This window comes from Lagopus muta, chromosome 1 (genome assembly GCF_023343835.1).
Source record: "Lagopus muta isolate bLagMut1 chromosome 1, bLagMut1 primary, whole genome shotgun sequence".
Lineage (NCBI taxonomy): Eukaryota > Metazoa > Chordata > Aves > Galliformes > Phasianidae > Lagopus > Lagopus muta.
This window is the reverse complement of record NC_064433.1, coordinates 65,362,860-65,383,231: the sequence shown is the minus strand read 5'-3', so window position 1 is coordinate 65,383,231 and position 20,372 is coordinate 65,362,860. Positions and strand designations below refer to the sequence as shown.

The following is a 20,372-nucleotide window of genomic DNA, read 5'->3' as shown; positions in this document are numbered from 1 at the left end:
ATCAGTCACAGATTCAAATGCATGTATTTATCAGTGGATGTTCATATCCATTCATTCTTTCAAAAGAAGAATAAATACAACAGGGAGAAAGGAACAAGGGTTTGTGCGAACCAGAGGAGATCTGCAGCAGGCAGTTCAAGGAAAATCAACTCAGCGATACGTACAAATTAATATATCAGAAGGGCAACAGTTGTTTAAGAAATAGGGTGCATGTCTTGGGAATATCTCAATATAATCAGACTCTGGTCAGGATAGAGTAGATCAAGATTTTGCCTTTGTTTTGCTCCCTATTCATGAGTTGACAAAACAAATTGAGGCAACTATGGAAAAAAAGAAAAGATAAAAGAAATTAGAATGACTACTGAGCAGAAAAGGTTCGAGTTTGTCGAGAATCTATAAATTAGGTATCGGACAATAAGTGTAGCATGGAAATAGAAGTAAAACCAACAACATTAGTTCAGACATTTTGAGACCTTGAACCAACACTGATAGGTCATACAGGGCCATACCTATTGAGAACAGTCTCCCAGAAATTTCTGCAAGCCTCTGGGGCAGAATTTTCAAAAAATAAAGAAAATATCTATCCCAAGTAGCTTTCAGCCTTCATATGAGGTCCAGAAAATGAGTAATTAGAACTAAGTCACATGAAATAGTTGCATAACATAGTAAGACTCTTAACAACAAGAGTACCATCTAACACCAGAGCTCACTGAGAAATACGTTGCTCCTCCTTCCAGTACCGCCATCAATCACCTTTTTGACAACATTTACAAACAAGATGATGACTGAATAGGGATGAGGGATGGATTTCCCTGTGCAACAGTCCAGGACAAAAACTATCTTTTTAGGAGATAAGTGGAATATATGGAAATTCAAATCACTTCATATACTCAGTTAAGGGAACATTCCTCAAGACAGATTTTCTTACAAGAGTTGAATGGAGTAATTTGGAAAGAGACTTGGAAGAAAACCTATAAAGCCTTCATTCATGCTTTTTGCAAACTTAGTCCTCCTGCTATCAGGTTCAACATCTCACCTCTATTTAATTGATTTAGAAAATTAAAAAAAAACATTAAATAAAACCTTATAAAAGGTCTCTTGTTAGAGTAACCTCTTATGAAGTCCCTTCCTAGTACACAAAGCAACTATTCTACTGAAAAGCAACATCAGGCCCAGCTCTGAATCAAAAAGACATCTATCTTACAAAGCTCTAATGGTCTGATTTCTATTTAACATTAGAATTGCTCCAACCATTAAAAAAAAGAAAAGACAGAAACATATAACATGCGGTACATTTCTTAAACTGTCAATATTTTTGAGCTTTGACATTATTGAACTTCTCTGCTACTAGTTAACTGCTATAGGACATGATGACCTTTAACTTATACCCAAGGAAAGTGCACTGGTGTGACCAAACGCTGTGAATCAAGACAGCTAAGTGACAAGAATCTGTGCATTCATTTCACAAACAAATCAAACTGAAACAAAAGAGCATTTCTACCTCACCATCAGGATTTCAACAGTGTAGGAATCAGTCTCTCTTAAAGTACCTGAGCATTGCCTAAAATATATCCATCTATTTTTCACAGTAACAAAACCAAGATTGCAAAAAGTGAAATGAAGTTATTGCATATCACTGCTGTAATACAATGTTCTCGAACCTCTCCAAATGTACACCAAAGAGGACCTCCTCAAACCACTTACACAACCTACAGCTAACCTAAAGACCCAGTCTCAAATTCCAGCATTGAAGGAGTCATTTTGCTCCACTACAATTCATACAGGACTTGCAAACTGTAGGCTGTTGACTGGTTCGCTGTTACTGAGGTATTTAGCTGAAACTAGCTGAAATCAATGAAGCACTATAGCTTTAGACAACTTTTTTTTTTTTTTCCCCTACTCTACATAAACAAGGATTATAGTCTGCTTTTAATAAGATAGATAATATGTCTTCAAGGAGGCAGAACTGGGTTTCTGAAAAAGCAATTAAAAAGTAACATCTATTGTTTGCTTATAACTACATAACTATGCTTCGGCTCCCCTGCCCATATGTAATATTGCATGCCTTGTTAATGTTTTCTCATTAACCTCTTATGAAAATCTGTATGGAAGCAAAATCATCAGAACAAAAGCATGATAAGATACACTTTACAATGAGCAGGAGGTACAGTTATTTTTATAAATTGCCCCTCTGCTCTTCAGCTATTAAACAAAAATTTCCTATTCTCCCTAGGTCACCACCAAAACCATTTATATTTTTTCCAATATATTAAACAGAAATATTCAGCCGAACTCTCCAAATGGACTAGCTCTAACAGCTCTTGGCTTGATGACTCTGTAGTACATCAATAGCAAAAGCCTTAAGGTTAGACCGGCTTTGAAAACTTTCCCCTTGGGCATTGTTGTTACATGTTAACAATGCTCATTACTGCTTTGAGGTTACACTAAAAATGAATTCTTGTTCTATTAATACAGAAAATGAGAATGAGATTTAATAGCAATTTTAAAAAGGGTTGAACAAAGTGTTAGCAATTACACAGACAGAGATAGCTGATTCAAGCACCTATAGACATTTAGTTTACTGTATTATCTCTTATTAAAATATTTTTATTAGTGAACACTAGAGATTAAGAGCTGATATTAAAAAAGGGAGAGAGAGAGAGAGAGAGAGAGAAAGACAGGTGATACTTGAAATCAAATTGGTTACTGTGAGTTTGTTTATGATATAAACTAATTCCTCAGTGGAGTTAGCACAGTGATGAATTTACAAACCACTGTGCTTAAATATTTGAACTGTTGACTGATCCACTACTTCAATTTCTGTGTCATTCTAAGACCTATCATTAAAAATATACACATGAATGGCCCTGTTTTGACTTCACAGCCCTGATGGCTTTGATTTTTGCATAATCTCAGGGAAAAAAATGGTATAAATTGAGATTCTCTCATTCAGAATGCACTAATTTAATTTTCCTCACCTTAAATTTTGTGCTTATATAAGGCATGCAAAGTGTTTGATTATGGCAGAAAGAATTAATTTTGGATCTGTTCAGTTTTGTTTTATTTCTGTTGATTTTTCTTTAATTAAAAAAGGTCATAAGGAATTAGAAGAAGAATTCACTTGAGCAATTGACACATATCCTACGGTAAGATTTTTAAAAGTAGAAGCAATGTAGAAAAAAGATAACTATAGAAATTTAGAATTAAAGCTCTCCTCAGCAATGGTCAGTAGCAATTATTTTTGGATCTATAAAAAAAAGTTCTTCATCTCTCTCTTCATTATATAACTAAAAGGTACAAATGCCAAATTCTCATCTTTTCTGTGTCTGAGTTTCCTTCGAAGATTCTCAGTTCAACATTTCAAAGGAACACACTAATTTGTATGTTCAAGACTTTGGCAAAAGCTTTAAATCTCATTTTTTTTGCATCAACTGGGAGATTTTCAGAAAACAGAGATGACATAGAAACACAAATCTAATATGCTGCTTTAAAATGTAACCCACCAAAAAACACTGTGAAGTAGATTTTACTCAGTTCAGTGCTTGATGTAGCTTTTACATTGGAGTATTTTCACCTTATGACAATGTAACTTGAGATCCTGAAATGAACTTGTTCTGTTTTTATTTTTTTCTTCATTAGAATCCTGAATAGAGTTGGATAATTACTATTGTTCTACCTACTGAATATCTTTACCATATCCACTCCCTATAAGAAATTGCCCTGGCTCACAGTGCTGAGGTGTGCACCCGTCTGATACAGACCCTTAATGGTAGAGGACCCTGCCTGAACTAGCTTTTCCTTCATTCACCGGACGAAAAATAGCAAGCTGGATGAATTTGCCCAAAACCTGTGAACCAGACAGGGACTAAAGAAGATGTACTAAATGTTGAAAAGCTTAACTGTTCTTCTCTGAGGCCACATTAACCAGTCAACTTCTGAAAGCTTCCATTCTAACCATGCTCGCCACTTAGTCTAGGGAAGGAAGAGAGGTAAGCAAATCATGAATCATGAAAGAACAATAAATATTTGAACGTTAAGACTGAGCAAATTAATTGATAAGTAATGTGCTCCTTTTAGTCAGGAGTTGTTAACACTTAGCAGAATTGCCTAGAGAAATGGTGGATTCTGACTCTTGATGCTTCAGTCAGAATCAGATGTTATTCTGGAAGATAAACTTTAAACAAAGAATTAATTATGCTCAGTAATATTCTACATCTTGTTTAGTCAGACTAGACAATCCAATAGTCTCTTCGGCCTTAGAAAATCTGAGACTTCCTTAGAAAGAAATGTTAAGAAAAACAAGTTCTCATTAGAAAAACTGTAAAGCATTCACAAACTGAACAAGGCTTCATTTATACGCTTACTGCATGCAAGTTACAAACACAGCCTTGTAACTACCATGTCTCTCATATTAGAAGAACATTACTTTTAGAATCAGTAACCACAAGTCTCCATAAAATATGATTCCGGTAGCTGATCTCTCTGGTTCCAGGCCCTGAGTCCTTGTTCCTGAGAATAATCCCACTGTAGTCAATAGGATTGCTCAGCCCATGCCATGCTGAATGTGCTGGCTCTTTTTTAAATTTGAAACTTCCATGGCATGACCAGCTGGGGATCCCTGGCATTCAGAAACAGGATAGAGTCCAGGACACTGAAAAATTGAATGAACTTTAAGTCTCAATTTACACTAATAAAGACTTCTACCATCACTGCAGTACTTTCCAATATGTCTGCTTTGTTGGTGAAACCGTGGATAAAGTCAGAAATATAGGTACAATTTGTGGCGTCTCTCAGTTTTGTTAGAAATAAATTTCCATGTGTAGGGCAATCATTTTAGGCAAAGTACAGCTATATTTGTATTTATAGGAGCTTTTATAGGAAAAACAGTAACCATTCTACGGCACTCTAAATATGCTAATAAATTCAGTATTCTCTGAAAAGTATTTATTAATTCTGTCAATGGTAATGCTAGTCAAATTCTAACAAGATAAGAACCAGCACTCAGAACATCAACTGACCATTCCTGGTCACAGGAAGGCTGTAGGAAACTCGTGATTAGAGCCTAGACCTCATGGCTCCTTTGTCCTGTGCCTCAACAAGAAGACAATCCTTCCACAGGATGTAACTGTAGGAATTTATCTATAAACACTTCCTATCAGAGGCTAGTAAAATCTATTAGCTTCTGTGATAAAATATAATTTTAAATTGTGTGTTTTAAGATTGCCTGCTCTTTACAAATGAAGATTTTTATTTTTTTTAAACTGGAAAACTGCCCAAGTGGCCTACTTATTCATATATATCATGTTCACACCACATGACAGTAATTGAAATAGAGTGACTATAAGGAATGCATGCTGGAGAGGAAACTGAATAACATCTTCTGGAAAAAGCTTGTTGGATGAAACTTTGCAGATGAACAGTGTTCCCTTCAATGAAAGTAATTAATATTGTATATTAAAAAAAAAAATAACTGGCCAACAATTTATTTTTAGTTGTAGTGTGCTGTGCATCAGCAGAATGTTACACTTACTGCTACTGCTATTACATATTTCCATGTCAAGAGAACTTTTTTTTGTTAAAACAAAGATAAAAGCATTTCTCTGAAGTAAGGACATACTTTTGTCAGCATATTTAGTAAGGAGAATACAGTCAGATGGGCAGCAGCAATCCAGAAGACCAACAAACAACCAGGCTGCGTAACTTAAGAATAGGCATTTGTTTTGTAAACTGCAGTCCCTTTATCACAAGCTGACTATTCGGTAATGAAGATGAAGTGTTTGTACGAGGGTTCCACATGGAGACTTCTATCCCAGTACAGCTTTTCCAAATTAGAAGCTTGAAATGAGCAAAGTGGCACAGATATTATATTTTTGTTGGAAAAAAAACTCCCTACTGCCTATTTATTTACCACAGGTGTATTTCCCAAGAGCTTATTATTTGATATATCCAGATTTTTGGCAACTACCTCTGAGCACCTGATTTCTGTAAACGTATTTTCCCATTTGAGAGAGTAAAATTCTGTGAGTGGCCATTTGACAAAATTATTTCATATTACATTGCTTCACTTGACTGGTATTGTATATAATCATTCATTGTTATCCATTAAGTGACTAAAGTAGTTAATAAGCAAACACTGCTAGCAGAATTACTGTAAATAAGGTTCTATATATTTCAGATTGCTGAGCTATAATTAAGGCATTTCACTATTTTACGCACATCTCCTAAGCAACTATTTCTCCAATGTTATTTATACACTTTCTGTTTGCATTTTAAGTTGTTGTATTCAACAGGGAATTAAGTCAAGAAAACTCTGTGCCTGCTTTAAGACTGATACTGATTTACTTCAGATCTGAAAAGTTTCTCCTGAATGCAGAGCTCATAGTGGAAAGATTAAGGTCAATCGCATTCCTTATTTTGATAGCATGAATATGTTCACTGGAATGTTGATGTGGCATCAGGTCCTTATTGTCTGATGATTATAAAATTTCTCCATGAACTGTCTCCCCTCTTCTTCAGAAATAAAGTTGAGCAGTACGAATTTTGCAGTACATACTGAGCACAGCACTCACCCTGCTCTAGAAAACCTCTTATGAGACGCTGTGATAAGATTTCTGCAATACTGAAAAAAGGATGATAATCAGCTACCAAAAGCACCAGAGCCATGTTATCGAAATGTAATTTGGGACAGGAGATGAAGAATAAATTAAATAAAAATAATTTGAAAAAATTCACATGGATATTTTTGCCTGTGTCCTTCCTAAAGGTTCTCCATGGATATACTCATTTGTTAATGACAGTATCAAATACTGAAATGCAAAATGTATTCTTTCTACTGTTTCCCCAGTGACATAAATATTTCTGAGCCTGGAGAACCATGCAATCATATCTGTTGTCCTTGAAAGTATAAATTAACATTGTTCCTTCATTCTGATGTGTACAGAAGCTCAGTGACATCCATTCAGATCATTCAAAAGCTTAATTTGCTCTTTTGAACTGAGCTGTATTATCTAGTCAAAGGGCCTGGAAAAAGGCACAGAAGAGAAACTGACAAACTCTTAATCCATCATCAGCAACTTTCAACACAGCTCACTTTCGCAGGCTCAGAAAGCCACAGCTACTCTCTTCCATTTTGGGTAGAGACGAAAGATTGTGACATCTGTGCCTTGAAGGCGAACTGAGGACTTACTGCATTTGAGCTGCTTCCCTTGTACCAAGTCTCCCTGAAAAGAATAGATAAAGGAGGAAGTACGGGTAGACGAACAACACTGAAATGGAGGGACTGGTGGTGAATAGAGCATCTGAGCTGCAGAAGAAAACATACTTATTCTAAGAGCTGAACAAAAGCAAACTGATTCCTAGAATAGTTTAGAAGATACATATTTTTTCCCTTTGCCTTCTTCCTTATCAGGGAGCGCTAATAGGATCTGTCGTGGCCTCTTTATTCAGCTGAAGTAGTTATTTTTATTTTTATGTTATTTTTGGAGGTGAAGGATCCACCTACCTTTCATGCAATTTTTGTTCATGTTCATTGCCTTACATGCTCACCAGCAAGGAGCTCCAGAAAGCTGAGAAGTCACCTTGTCCTATGGGATCCTATTGTGAAGTCAATATGGGGCAGCAGCTCACTTTCCCAACAGCGTAATACAAAACAATTTTGGAAAGTTCTATCTCATATCTACATTTCCTCCAGCTTGACTCCCCTCTTCTCTAAGATTTCTAGCTATGACTTAAGTCAAAGCTCGTAGAAAAGGTAAACTGCACTTACTAAATCAGTAAGAAAACCATAATTCCAATCAATTGGCCCAACTTCGATCTAGAACCTCACCGAATCAGAGCAAGTGTGATCTGTGTTTCAAATGAGAAAATCAGCTGAATTCTGCTCTGGTTTTCATCAGTGAGTTCTATGCACTTTTAAACTCAAAGAAATGCCTAACTTTAAACTACCTCTATTGCTATAAGCTGGACAACTTGGATGCTTAAAAACAAATGGATGTTTGTTGAAGGATGCTTGAGATTAGAAGACGGAAAGCTACGAGAAGGAAATGCTGCAGTCCGTACAGAAGAGCTGAGAGAATATAAAAGCAATTAGTTCCTTATTTTGGAGTCTCTTCATCATATAGAAGTACCCATTTAATGAAATGAAGTAGTAGAAACAGAACTGAAAAGCTGTTAAATCTTTTAATTCTTTGATTTTATGATAAAAATGGGTTTGGTCTGTAAAACTCCCCCTCCAATGGAGCCCATAAAACTCCAGAGAGCTTAAAAACTTCTGTGAAGCTTTGGCACAAACTTGTCAGGAAATAACATCAGAAACTGTTTTCTGTTTCATCTCATTATTTCCATGCTTCCCATTACTAATGTAACGGGAAGAGTGACACTTTACATATTCCATTAGGACACATACAGAAATTTAATTCTTAATTCTCAGAGATCTTGTTTCCCCAAAAGTGGTCTCTGAAAAATTCTGAACTCCTTTAGGATTCAGTTTCTGACTCTCAGCAAAGTCAAAGCACAGTCACTAAGGTCCAATGACACTGCATGGTCAGATTTCAGCCCACACATGAAAAGCCTTAAATCTAGCCTGGAACTCACTCTAATACGTCTCTTCTGGCACATTCTGTACTAAAGTTTAAGAAGTTGTAGGCATAACATAACATGACTGAAGGTCAAAGGGAATTAAATCTTTAACTTTTGTTTTCCTCACATGCTGTGTATCACCCAAAAGTAGAAAGTTTATACAAACTTTGGAACTTCACATTTAGCTCAGAGGGATTGGATGGCTAATTCTAGTCTCACCAATTCACGTGGATAAAAATATCTGTTAAAACCTCATGTTCCTTTAACAATAGTGCGCATTCTACTTTTCAGTATCAAGCTGACCAAGGGAAACTATATATAGTTCTAAAGAAGTGTGCCAGATCAGAAACTCTTGTGACCAGAGGATCTCCATGCAGTTGTCTAACAAGCACTTCAATGATAATCAAACAACGCAAGCTTCTCTGTTTTTTTTTCCACTGGCACCTTTCACCTTGTCAAAAGCTGCTAAGTCCAGTTTACCTGTACAACTCCATGGAAGCATCCTCACTGTCTTTTAACTACACATCTTTTGCCCCTAAAAATAAATGGCACAAATGAAGATATACCCTCCTCTCTTCTGTTTTTCAGGGAAAAAACGATGTCATTTATTGACAACTGTCATTTATAGGGCTGCAATACTAACTGGTCTCTTAAGAATCTTCAGTAGGCAGGAGGATCTTCCATTCTGCAACCACTAATGCATAGTATGTTTACAAAAGGTCTATAATTCATTATTACACCTGATGCATCAATGACACCTTATTAGAATTGTTTTTTATAATTGTTGTGGTGAGGCACTGGATAAATTTTTAAAACAAACATAGCATGTAGATTCCTAAGTAAAAGTGGGGAGTTCTGAAATTTTTTCACTTCGTGCCAATTTCTTATGTGGAACTTTCTATAACACAAAAACGGATCTGCTTGTCCAGAAACATTAAATACTGAAGTTACTGTGGAAGATTAGGAGATATCTTTCAATTGCTAAAAATGTGGTTATAAAAAGAGCTAACCCACATTTTAAATTATTCAAATCTGGAAATTTGGATTATGAGGGGAAAAAAAATGATTTTATGTTCTAGAAAGCAGTATCAAAACATTAAACTATTTTCAATTCACGCCAACAGCCAAAATTGATGTAAAATCAGTTTTTAAATTGCTTTTGGCTGAATAGTTGTCTGTAAAGCAGAAGAGGTGGAGTACCAAAGAGTGTGCAATGGAAATACCAAGATGCTCTTAACTGTACTCACACCAGCAAGAGCTGCTATCATGAAGTAATAACATTATCCAGAAATCTTTGTTCATTACCTCATTCTTAATGCCATCCCATTTCACTTGAGTTACTTGAGTCTGATGATGGGGTTAATGAGAGAAGAGGTGTTTGAGTGGGTGTGAATTAGGGGCACTGCTAAAATAGAAGCTATTTTTACAGTTCTGTGTTTAATATAGTCTCAAGCTCAGTAATTTTTTTTTTTTTTTTCAGGTAAAATACTTGCACGTTCCAAGGCTTACAGTAACTTTGGCAGAGTAAGGACAAGGCCTAGACATATTCATATTACGTAGAGTACTACAGACAGACTCATGTTTCTATTTCTTTTTTCCCTCCATCACTTTACCCAAAAGTCTAACACAGCAGGAATGCTAATGCTTTGATTTCTTACATTCAGAAGTTTTCCCAAAATTTTTGGATATTTACAGTTTCCACAGCGGAAAATATCACCAATAGTCTCTTTCCCCACCCATCCTTGTACTCTGCAAGCCATCTTCCCATACTGTGCAGCACTCCATTACAATACATTCCAACATCTGCCTCCTCATACGGCCTATTTGATTGACCCTTTTTATGCTGCTCCAAGACTGGCTGTTCTTTATAGTGGGAGGTTGAACAGTACTCATTACATCTTCAGTGAGTGACTGGTAAATATATCTCAATTTCAAGAAAGACTGGGAATACTGAGTCTTGCTCACTTCTCCATATTTAGCAGTGATCAGCTCCATACAGTGCTCTACTTGATCACTAATAATATGTCACTTTTCAGTCCAGAACAGGGAAGGTCCCTTGTTGGCCCTCCCATCTATCACTAATATATTAAACATTTGTGCCAATAACATTTTTCCATTGCAAGTATTAACATTACCCGGTGTTTGTGACTCCAGCGTGGGAAGCATGAATAATGCAAGAAACAGCACAGTCCTCCATTACGCAGGGACACATCTTGTTTTTGCCAAAGTCAGCAACTGTAAAATATCTCTCAACTTCTCCAGCTCATATCATGGCATAACACAGGTTTTTGGTCAAAGTGAACACACTCGCTTTTATTGAAGGAGCATCTAGGTAACTTCAAAGCACTGTGCAATTTTGCAGGCATTGAATACTTCCCTTACTCTCACCATCTGTCTTTCCATCATGTATTTAACAGCACTAGCATGCTGCACAACCACAGCAAATTGTTCAAAGACATTTGGCAAGAAAAGGAGTGAATAATTCTATGAAAACATAGAGAACCAATGCACTGATGAGCACAGTGAGGTATCTCCTCTTCCCAAGGACAGAAAACTCAATCCACACACAGCAGCTATGTGTACCGGTGGTTAAAAAGTTGCCCACAGTGACTCCAATGCAATGTCTTTCACAAATTCTAACCTCTACAGAAATATGAAATCCTTTGAGCTTGAGATTCATGTCCTACACAGAAATCACAGAAATATTCTTACTTTACTGTCCTGTTACGTGCTTACTAATTGGAATTGCCTGGGCAAATGAAAAGAAGGGAAATGAACCACAGTAGGAAAGCACGAAGCAAGTGGGGAGTAAGGAGTAAGCAGGGCATTGATCTGACTAGGTCTGAGGTAATCACTCTGAACTCCTTTTAGAAAAGAAGTGAATGGAACAAACAATTTCTGGCCAGATGAATTGTACATTCTAGGCATCCATTGCTGAAGATGATTCTCATCCTAACTTCTGTATAAAAGCCAGGAAGAAACTACTCTGAGCTCGGCATCTGTGCCACTTTTAAGTTTTATGCTAGCAGCTGAATTCTTAAAAATGTAATAAATCCATTCTCTCAGAAGTTCATAAAAAATACAAATTTCCTTTTCTCTTGTTACATAAGTAAGATGAAAAGTGACTTTATCTTTCTCGGAACTTACAACTGATAAAGCATACAGACATACTTAGAGCCCTCAGAGTAGGGCGGGTACCTCCCCAAAAGTTGCCTCCAGACTACTTGGGATTTGCGTAGAGAACATATATGTTAACATAAAGTAGAGTGTGAACCCAAGGAAAATGATGACAAACATCGACAGCTGGCCAATCTTGCCCTTCTTTACTGTGTTTGCCTCAAATATAGTGTGTTTGTAAGAATGTGTGAAATACTTCTGAAAATAACAGTTACTCTCTATTTCAGTTTTAACAAGCAAAGGAACATACAGTTTACAGTCTTCTTCAGAAAGATTTAATTTATTAAAATTCAGAGGGGAACTTCAGCAAATTCCCAGTGGGAGTTAAGATACCCAACTGATTGAATACCTGGTAAATTTTGGAACATGGGCTCTTCGTTATGACTTTTTTTCCTCATATGCTCAAGGTTATACTCATTTTATATCTTTATTTTTATTAATTTTACCTTCAAATTGTTCAAAAAAGAATCAGACCAATGGTTATACCACTGTGGTATGTGGTGTTAGTTCCAGAAGGAAACTGATGACTATAATATGAGGGCTACTCCAAAAGCAATGCCTCCTGTTTTACTATGTTTCCCCAGGATGTCAGAGTTGGATGTTAGTGGTGGCATGCAGGCTCTTGTTCATTACTGGCGAAAATGCATAGCTGATGATGGCGACTATGTTGAAAAATAATTTTTTGCAGCTGAAAATTTGCTCCACCAAACAGTGCTATTCTGTGCTTTGTATCTGTTGCAATTTTCATGGAAATAAAAAGAAGGCATTACTTTTGGAGTAACTCACATGTATTTTTCCAACCAAGACAGAAAATAAAAGAAGCAATCTTTGCTCCCGGCCTCCCAACAATGACAAGAAGACTCTCTAATCCTCCTCTTAATTTTGAGGAGATTCACACCATTAGAATACAATAAACATATTCTGTATGGAACATTCCCCATTAAGTAGGAACAAATATGATAAGATCTTTATTCTTCATATTTACTTCTATTATTTAACTCTAAGCCCTATCCTCAATATTTAATATACTGCAAGCTTATGAAATATCAACCAAGAGCTTCCCACTGCAGAAGTAAGAACTGTGATTGGAAGATAACAAATAATCACTCTGAAATGCCTTTTCTTAAAACTTACTGTGTAGAAGGACTGTAGCAAATGTAATGAGCTTAGGATAAGTAACATCATAAAGGATGTCACAGATTTTCTCCTAAATCTTATCTTCCAGCACTATTCATAACTAGCCCAATTCTTCAGATTGTTTCCCTTAAAATAATTGTTCTTGAAGATGATGAGATTCTATGATACGATATCTATCAGAGTCATCAGTGATGGTTTTTCATGTTTTTGACCCTCCTCGAAAGTAAAGCATTGTATAAACTGTAAATTACTTTGAATAACAAGACTGATAACAGGCAAAAAATATTTAGAGATGTTGCAAGGTGTGTTTACAGAATTACATGGCATTTGCAGATATGAAAAGAATTGCTTGCTTTAGATTTCCACAGTTAAATGTAACCTCTTAAAACTGAATTGCCATTTCTGCAGTAGCAGATGCAAGCAACTCCAAAGATGCTATCTATTCTCGTTGGCCTAGAGGAAATCTAAGAAGTTGTCAGCTGCATTATCCTTCCACAGTCTCCTCACTCTCCCCCTGCTTGTCTTCCATATTCTGATGACTGTTTATGAGCTCAGCTGTCATTCTTTGCACCAGGGAAAGATAGATGGGACACACCAACCCCAACCTAAGTGACCTTTGGATGTGACAAGATTTTTAGGTCAGTCCTGCTAAATGGAAGCCTTGGTGTATCGAGGCTCGCCTGAGGGTGAAATTTCCAGTGAATTTATTATCTCCCAATGCCCTTTGGACTGCTTCCCACCATCAAACACCATGGCAGCACTCGGAACAGGAAGAAATACATTAACTGGAATCTGATCGTTTTAAAAGGTTACAGCTGCCCAAATATAATTTAATTTCATACTTGCCCTTTGAGGGTTTGGTGTATATTTTCATTTTATGACTGCAAATGATAAAGCTCTTAAGATTCCAGGCAATAAAAAGGAAAGGGGGGAGAAAGTATTTTAAGGGTTAGAAGTCTATTCAGTTCATAGTCAATGAGCAAAGTGACATATCAGCTTTTTTTTAATCTAACATTTCTAACTTTTTATAGTATTCATTCCTTGCCACACTTGACCATGAACAACAATACCTCTTAGTGAAATCAAACCTGTAATGCCACCCATTGTGATATGAAAAGAACATTTGACGTGCAACCTACGTCCTACATACATTAAGGACCCGATTCAGAACAGTAGCTAAAGTGAACTGCAATGGAATTACGAATGTGAACTGATGCAAAGAGAAATAATCAGACTTAAAAATATGCTTAAATTTAACCATAACACGTTAACTAGAAAGGCTTTGGCTCATTTTTGAATCTCTTCTTTTAACTTTTTCTGTCTGAGCTCAGGTCATATGCACAAATTCATCTACCCATACCCATATAAGTCAGGGTACCCAACCTTGATCTGGGGGTAACACTTAACTTAGTTCATCTCATATCCATGCACTGGTAATAACCTAATGCAACAGCATATGGGGTATGGCATCCTAGTACAAAATACACAATGCTAGGAAATTATACTACTTCTCTTTTTCCCTTCTGAAAGTGCAGCATGCACCACAAACCAAAACGCAAGCTACCACATGAATGTGACGGCCTTGCCTAGAGGCAGGAAGCATGGAGTACTCACATCTTTCAGTGCAGCCTCTGAAAACTGAGTTACAAAATGTGATGATTGTTTCCTTTCCACAAACTAATCACAGGAAAAACAGAAGAGCTATGGAAAGGAGAAGGATTCAGTGCAAACACTGCGCATCTCATTTTCAAACCCTCCATAAGAAAGTAACAGCTGTTTCCAAATCCTTTTGGGCCTCTTTAAATAACTTTCCCAAATAAACACTGATACACACTGTCGAAGTTACTTTTGCCACCAATATATCACACTAGCATATAGGAAGAAGCATAACTGCCAGGCCAAAGGGAGTAGGATGAATAGAGTTGATTAACCTAACAGGAACAGGAAGTAAGTTATACATGTGTGACATGAGCAGCGCCAGGGAAAGAGGCAATGGGCACAGGAGGTTCCCTTCAAACACCAGAAATCCCTTCTCTGCCGTATGGATAACAGAACAGGGGCACAGGTTATCAGTGACATTGCAAAGTCTCTGCCTTGGAGACCTTCAAAGGCTGCCTGGATGGATACCCTGCTCTGGGAGTCCCAGATTGGGCAGAGGTTGAAGCAGATGGACCCAGGGGTCTCTGGCAACCTCAGTTCTTCTGGGATTCTGTGATACTGCATATTGCCTTTCAGTAAGCCCCAGGTCTGCAAATAAGTATCAGAATATTGAACAAATAGCATTGTAGCACCGCTACCGTGAAGAAAGTAACAGATACTTAAGGTCAGTTTAATTTACTACGAGTAGAAAATGTGTCTATTAGTGTTTCAGAAGTTCAGGGTTTAACTGTAAAATCAACATCAGAGATGGAATAGGACTTGAGTCCTGCTCTTTTGCCAAATTCAACTAGATTCATTTGGTCCCTTTAATGAAATAAATATGCTGCTGTATTTTATGGTAATGGCCCAAAATACTTTAATAACACTCTCACAAGCTGTAATGTTTTGGTGCATTAACAGAGAACACACTGTTATAATTTGTGAAGAGTATTTTGAGCCATGAAAGGGAAAAGAAAAATTGGGAAACGAAGGAAGGGTTTTGTTGCCAGATGTTATTTTTATACTATACTGTGGAGAGAAGTGTAAGTTGAAGAATAGATGCATTGCCTTCAGAAGGGCACTGGTGATGCTGGCCTAACTGTGCAGATGTCCTGGGCGACATGCTGCCTTCCCCAGCACAGTATCCATGGGGATGCAGACAGGGACTGCTTATCAGACCCCTGAGTGCATAGTGGGGGACTGGAACCGCCCCTCAAGACACCCTACATCTCCAATGGATTAACCTCATTCCCTTGCACACAAACTAATAGTCCTGAGCCTGTTAGGGAGAAATTAATCCTGTACCCATAGGAGGGAGCTGAAAAAAAGCCACACAACAGTCCCCAGACAGAATATGACTCCCTCCAAGTGCCCTGGACAGATGTTTTTTCTTTCTTTCTGTTCTGTTGAAATCAGTATCGTATCATTATCAAACTTACTCCCAGCTTAGAAACACACAGTGACTTTTTGTGCTTTTCTTTCCTGTACATCTGCTTTTTTTAATTATGATTTTGCTTTGTTTAATTTATATATTAGTCCAATTTATTTTTTGGTACAATTAGGAAAGACAGCTCACGAAGTGGGTTGTGCTGACAGACCTGAACTCTGTAATTCTAGAGTTTGTAAACTTCTGAGATGACTTAGCAAATTTCCAGTATGTTTCTGGCTGGTTAGGTTGCCTGTAACGTGACTGGCCTCTATGGCTAAGAGGTTTAGGTATGCAAATCCTGTAGTTTCCAATACATTTCTCCTTAGCTATCAATGAATGGGCAAGAAATGAAACAGACAACAGGTAAAAACAGCAAGCAAATAAATCAGTTCTGTAAAGTGTAAGCTAGTCTAGGAATTAGACACAGATTCAAGAGTTTGTGTGGTTTACAAACATAAAAACTTTCCCTGTGGACCACTAGGAGCTACAAACACTACTGACTCAAAATTGTTGTGTTCAGATTGATCTTACAAAATTCACTGGAGGGAGAAAAAATAAGCACCTCTGACAGAAGGAAAGGAATTTGAGGAAACTGAGCCTAAGTATTGGGGAAATAATTGCACTCTGACTTGACCTCAGGAACAGGTTTACACTATCCAGGCACACCAGAACAAATAGGTTCAACGCTGAAAGTTACATCTCCAAATACTACGGTGTCTGCTACAGAGGTAAGTTCAGTTGCTGACTTCAGAAAGAGAACAATCAGAACAAGTATCTTGACCTACGTGTTTTGTTGTTTAATGCATAGATCCACAGTTTACAGTAACTAGATATTTCACAAATTCAAACTGTGCCTAGTACTAATTTCCATCCTTAAGAGATGCTGAAATATCCTCACTGGTAACTGCTAGCCATGGAAAGGAATCAGATGCGAGAAAAACAACTTAAGAGTCCAAGAACTTCTAATGGACTGCAATGTTTCTCTTGTCTGCAATTTATCAGAGATAATCTGTGTATAAATTTACTATGTATGTTTCTATCCCATTCTGCCTTGTCAATTTGAAATGACCTAAAACTTCAGAGAAAAAAAGAGCCATCACAAATTAGTTAGAATGAAGATATAAATCTGAATTTTTACACACTTGTATGTTGTATGTACCAATCTGCACCTAACAACACACTGTGCTGTAAGACCTAGGTACATAAAAAGCAAGCAAGATTTTAAGAGATAACTTTTTCCTGTGTTAACTGTTAGGATGCATAAAATCTAGTTTGCTGATTTGTGGACACAAAGGAGTGAGTTAGCTTTCTGTAAGTCTGTTTTTCTCACTGTTGCTATTTGTTATCGATAACGTTATCCTGCAAGCTTTGAAGAGTGTGCATGTGAGTGATCTGCGGTTTTTCTGTCTGTTTGTCTGTCACAAGGTTCTGCTGAGACATTGCAAATACACAGTTAGCAAAGCTCAGTGTGAACACAAAAAGTCCAAAAATATCCAGAAAAAATTTATTAGTCTGAGTGCAGCTTTCATGTTTTATAGGAGGCCTAAAAAGCCCCCAGTTTGTGATTTCAGAGCAAGTACCCCCAGACAGCCAAACCCCACTGTGTGGCTTTGCGTTCCTCCCCCTGCACAGACAGTTTGCTCAGGATTATACAATCTTATTTGCATGATTATATAATCTTCTTTTCAGCAACATCCCTCTGAAGAGCAAACAACATAATAGGAAAACCAGTAGTGTAAGCCAACTGTTTCAAAACCCAGTGTCTGGAATGTGCAAAGGGCGCAAAGTAGAAAAAAAAAATAATGTTTTTTTGGTTTTGTTTTGAGATTTTTAATCCAGACCTTTCCAGGGAGAATTAATTCAAAAAGAATGCTAGCCACCACTGAACGCTGCACTTAGTAAAACACAAATACTTCACAAGTTTGTTCTGTTGTCATTGTGTGGTCACAGTTTTTAGGTTATCCCAAGGTATACAAACGAAGGTGGCTATTTCCTCTTTCTCAACAGAACTTACTTTTGGGCACTGTGAGACACTTCTCAGCTTTTTCCCTGGTCTGAGACTCTGGCAGTCAGGTGTTGTTGCCTTTGCTGCTATTCTGACACAGGTTTTGTACTGCAGCTTGTTGAGCTCAGACCACTATCGACATCACTCCAACCCACCAAATTCCTAGTTATTTCACATGAAAGAATAAATGAAGTTTTTGCTGATCTATATGCCTCCATTCTTTGAGCTTTCTCTCCTTTCAAATACTTCAGATGTTGTCCTAGACAGGACGCTGTGTTAAGTGAAGACTGTCATATTCCAGTGTGCAGACACACTCCTCTGCAGGGTGCTAAAACTACTTATGATGTCACTTCAGCAATATTCATCTAAAATTAATGCCTTATAAATAATCAAGGAGTAATCTGCTTCTGTCTGTCAGTCTAACCCCAAAAAGAAAGAAGTGTAACCATTTTACAAGAGAAAAGAAATTAAGGATGACCTGACCTTGCAAGTATGCTTGCCAGACAGTTACGCACGCTTTCTTGCCTGACCTATTTTTCCCTGCTCACACCACAGAGACATTTCAAACAAATGGCCAGCAATTTAGGCTGCTTAAAACACAGGAGTTGCTACCCAAACACTACAGCTGGGCATCTTAATGCCTTTGCCAGGTTTCCAAAAGTTTTTAGTCTCTCTTTTCAAGTTGAAACAGAGCTCTGTTTATCAGTCCATAAAGGACTATGTCAAATGTCACATTTTTCCACTCTTTTCCAGAAATTAGTGTACTGGGTAGTTATCACGGCCTAATATTTTGTTGTGGATCATAGGGTGTGAATGGACTGTGTGAAGTATACTGAATACATACATTTAATACACACTGTTGACATACTAGATGTTTTAGTTATAACACAAACATAAGGAATAACTTACAGTTAATGAAAGTATTTATAGCTTAAGTAAGCCTTCTTACAGCCTAAATTTCAATGCTGGAATACTTTCAACCTGATTTTGAAAGCTGCTCAAAACTATTGCCTGTTAAATTCCCATCGGATTTAGAGAACATCTGCTTCCCACTAGGAGAATCAGTCTGTACCAATTTTCAAGATGGTAATCACATCACCTGTAGTATGAGCTATTTAGTACTTGTGATTTTCAGCCCTTTTGGTTTGAGACCTCCACAATCTTCTTACAGGAGTCAAGGACCAATGTATCATGACATAAAAGCCTATTTACAACAGGTTAACTTTTCTGAGTCACTTTTCAGACCCATTAAAATTATTTAATGGCCCCCTAGCAGAAAAATACTGAATTATACTATTACGAGACATTTAAGGTCACTGCAAGAAAAAAGGTATGGAAATGGCCATCTTTTTGTCAATTCATAGAAGTCAAGGAGATAAGAGAAAGCTTGAAGCAGAGAAAGACAAAGGAAATGACCCCCCACCCCAAGAGATAAGGAGAAAGAAAAATAGAATAAACATGTGCATGTTGAAGATGAGGCAAAAGGATGGGGTTCTGCATGCAGGGCTTTAGACGGAAAGAGACAGCAACGGGAATCTGAAGGCTAGTAAGTATGAAATAACACGGATAAGACATTGCTTGTGCTATTTCCATTGTCCAAATGTCAAACTCCTTCTGGGAAGCCAGGGTGGGGTAGAATTGGGGGAGGAGGAGTAAATAGCTTTATGAGCATCTTGTAACAGGTTCTTCCTAAAGGGGATTTCTTGAAAACTGCTGGGCTCTGATGCTAGCCCATATGTGCTCAGGAAAGTCAGAGAAAACGCTGGCTGCACTTCTTCCAGGCCTATTTGCATATGTTCTTTAGTATGCAGAATGTCTCTGTATATAATTGAATTGTTGTTTTTGCCTCTATTAATACATATGCAAATGAGCCACTACTGCAGCTGTGCTGTATTAATCATATGTGTGCTTCTGTCTGTCTGCCCTGCAGGCTCAGGGTTGGAGGGAGGGGGAAGAGGGAATTCAGTCTCTAACCTACAAGAAAACTCACTCATGCAGATAGAGGTCTGCTAGCAAACAGCGGGCCTGAGTTATAACCGAAAGGAAGACACGCTGGTCATTTTTCAGTCTTTTTCATATTTCATAGATATGGATGGAATCTGAAAGTTATGCAGAAAGGACTGTTAATCTAGATAAAATGAATAAGCCATCACAGCTAATTCTTTCCCCTGGAGGGCTGGGGAGGGAGTTAAATCCTGACAGCCCACAGAGTAGTCATGCTATTGTTTTACCATGTGTATTTACTGCCTGTAAGTGTTCACCGTGCATATGTTCAGACACTCACAGTGCACAGTAAATGACAAAGCCTTTATAGAGTCTTCACATACAAAGGCTTTTCCAAAAGTAATGCTTCCCATTTTATTATGTAGCCACACGACATCAGAGTTGGATGTTGGTGGTAGGGCAGCA

General features: G+C 37.5%; 1 protein-coding gene across 17 annotated transcripts in view; it reads right to left on the bottom strand.

Annotated features, from left to right (window-relative positions):
• The window catches only part of SOX5 (SRY-box transcription factor 5), a 637,312-nt gene that overhangs the window by 61,179 nt on the left and 555,761 nt on the right, over positions 1 to 20,372 (bottom strand). The window lies entirely within an intron of this gene.